This window comes from Henckelia pumila, chromosome 2 (genome assembly GCF_033568475.1).
Source record: "Henckelia pumila isolate YLH828 chromosome 2, ASM3356847v2, whole genome shotgun sequence".
Classification (NCBI taxonomy): domain Eukaryota; kingdom Viridiplantae; phylum Streptophyta; class Magnoliopsida; order Lamiales; family Gesneriaceae; genus Henckelia; species Henckelia pumila.
This window is the reverse complement of record NC_133121.1, coordinates 37,970,493-37,973,279: the sequence shown is the minus strand read 5'-3', so window position 1 is coordinate 37,973,279 and position 2,787 is coordinate 37,970,493. Positions and strand designations below refer to the sequence as shown.

General features: G+C 37.2%; 1 non-coding gene across 1 annotated transcript; it reads left to right on the top strand.

Annotated features, from left to right (window-relative positions):
* Window positions 1–416: 416 nt before the first annotated feature.
* On the top strand, window positions 417–522 carry LOC140885905 (small nucleolar RNA R71). Its single transcript, XR_012151318.1, has one exon. It is a non-coding gene; the product is annotated as a small nucleolar RNA R71 (small nucleolar RNA).
* Window positions 523–2,787: the final 2,265 nt, after the last annotated feature.

Here is a 2,787-nt window from a genome sequence, read left to right as displayed (position 1 = left end):
AGTTTTCATGGTTACGTAAGCCATGATGATAAGTATTAGGAGGAGGGTTACCTCGATAATTTTCATAGCCTCTGGGATTGATATATTGAGCTTCCTCAGGTGGATGAGATTCTTCTATGGCAACCGACACACCTGCAGGTTCTGCGATATTCACATTGTTCAGAGAAGCAACTTGTGTACTCAACGCAGATAGCTGTGCAGTGATGGATGTGAGAGGATCCACACTGTACAATCCCTTCTTGACTCCCATACGTTCAGACGACCATTGATAACTATTGATAGTCATTTTTTCAAGCATATCATAGGCCTGAATGAGGTCCTTGGCAAAGATAGTACCTCCAGCAGCAGAATCCACAGACATCCTTGTGGGCGTATTCAGCCCATTGTAGAAAAACTCCATTTCTTCCCAATCTGCAAAATTATGATTAGGACAACGCCTTAACAAATCTTTGTACCTTTCCCATGCCTCATGTAGCTATTCTGAATCATGCTGTTGAAAGGTACTGATCTCAATCTTCAGCTGGGTTGCCTTGGATGGTGGAAAGAACTTCTCTAAAAATTTCATAGCCATGCCCTCCCAAGTTGTTATGCTTTCTAGAGGCAATGACTGCAACCAGCTCCGTGCCTTGTCCCTGAGAGAAAAAGGAAACAAGCGTAAATGTATTATATCCTCAGAAACCCCATTTATTTTTACCATATCAGTAATCTCTAGAAAGGTGCGCAAGTGTAAGTGAGGATCAGCTGTGGCAGTTCCATTGAATTGGTTCTGCTGAACCATGTTGATTAAGGCCGACTTCAACTCAAAGTTTTTGGCATTTATGGTCCCTCGAGCGATTCCAGAATAGTGAGCCTAGATCGTCGGCCTGAAATGATCTCTAATTGGCACCAAGAGCAATTCATTGACATTTTCTTCAGACATGTTAAGTAGTTATTCTCTCCTAGCTCTTCTCAACGCGCGTGCGGTTCGTTCAATCTCTGGATCAAAGAGTAAAGAATTCGCACTTTGTGTTCTTCGCATGAAATGCAGTTAAGAACAACTGCAATGTATTAGTACTTAAATAAAATAAAATAAATAAAAACTCTAAATTAAAACTTCGACTAATTGGTAACAAGACTAAACAAAATCAAAATTACTCCCCGGCAACGGCGCCAAAAACTTGTTTTGAAAATTACTCGCAAGAGTACGAGTGTCAAGTTTTAATATGGTGAAAGAGAGAGAGTCGATCCCACAAGGAGTAATTTGAAAATATTCAATACTTGTATTAAAATAGTCTTAATTTTATCTAGAAAATCAAACTTTGGAAATGTGCTGAAAACTTAAATAAATAGTGAAGAATTATCAAGCTCACTCACACACAAATTTTGAGAATTTATCAATTAGAGAAAAATAGTCCAGAGGTTTTGATTTCACTTGGTCTCGACAATATTCAATCGTAAATAATCTATTTTATAAATTTCTTTCAATTAATAACCAAGAACACATAGATTATTCTATTCCCCTCTCCCGAGCAACAAATAGAGTGTATCAACTACAGTTTGATTTCAATATCCCTATTAAAAATATAGATGCAGTGATCTTTGTAAAACAACGTTCCTTAAAGGTTCTATTAAAGTTATATACTCTCCCGAGCTATATAAACAATTAACAGTGTAGTTTCTATTGATCCTACTCAAAATCCCCTCTCCCGAGCAACGATTCCAAATAAATATAACAACTTAATTTATGGCCAGTAAATTAAGAAGACATTCAATTCTAGAAACACAATTAATCTAAAAGAAATTCAATTTATTAAAATCAAAGATTCATGAATATGTCTCAAGCAAGCTACGTCAACCTCTAGACTAGAAAAATTTAGTTCATGCTCAAATTCATAAAAAAACAAATCATGTTCAATGTCTCAAACATAATTCAACAATCAAAGAAAAACAAATAAGAAGAAATAACAAAGCCGTAGTCTTTCTTCCCTGTCCGGTTGAAAAGTCTTCGTCTTTGTTCCAAGCAATCTTCAAGTCTTGATCCCAAAAACTCACAAAAGTGCTCTCAAGAATATTGTGTATATTGGCGGCTGATAGATGGCTCTATGACTCAGAAAAATCCCTTTTATATGACCTAAGAGTCGTCCAAAATAACCCAAGAAAAACCCCCAAAGTTCCATAAATAGTCGGACTCTTAATTTAATCACAGACGACGGCGCGGGCGCTCCAAGGAACAGGGCGGGCGCGCATCTCTCTTTCGAAGAAACACTCTTCAAAACTTTCTTCAGCGGTGCGGGAGCGCGTATGGTCAGCGCGGGCGTGCCTTCAGCTCGCCTTCTCTTCTTAAAATCCCGATAACAGCGCGGGCAGCCCTCATTCGGCGCGGGCACGCCTTAAGCTCGAATTCAGCCTTTTTCTTCTCTTTTTCAAATCTTGATTCTTCCTTTAAACTTCCATCTTTTAGGCTCAATTCCTTTAAATACTCATCAAAGTCCACAACTCTTTACAAACACAAAAACAACAACAACTTCACACAATATCTACCAATAAATTTCGAAAGTCAAGTAAAACCATATACAAATTAAGTGCATAAAATGCACTTATCATTATTCATCAATTTCCATATCATGTTTACCATCTAAACAAAGTTCTATATCAACTGAAACAGGCTACAAGAGATTGGTATGAAACTTTATCTAAATTTCTCATTGATCATGACTTCACAATAGGTACAGAGGACAAGACTTTGTTCAAGTTCACTAAGGATGAAAACACTCTGCCTGTTCAAATTTATGTTGATGATATAATTTT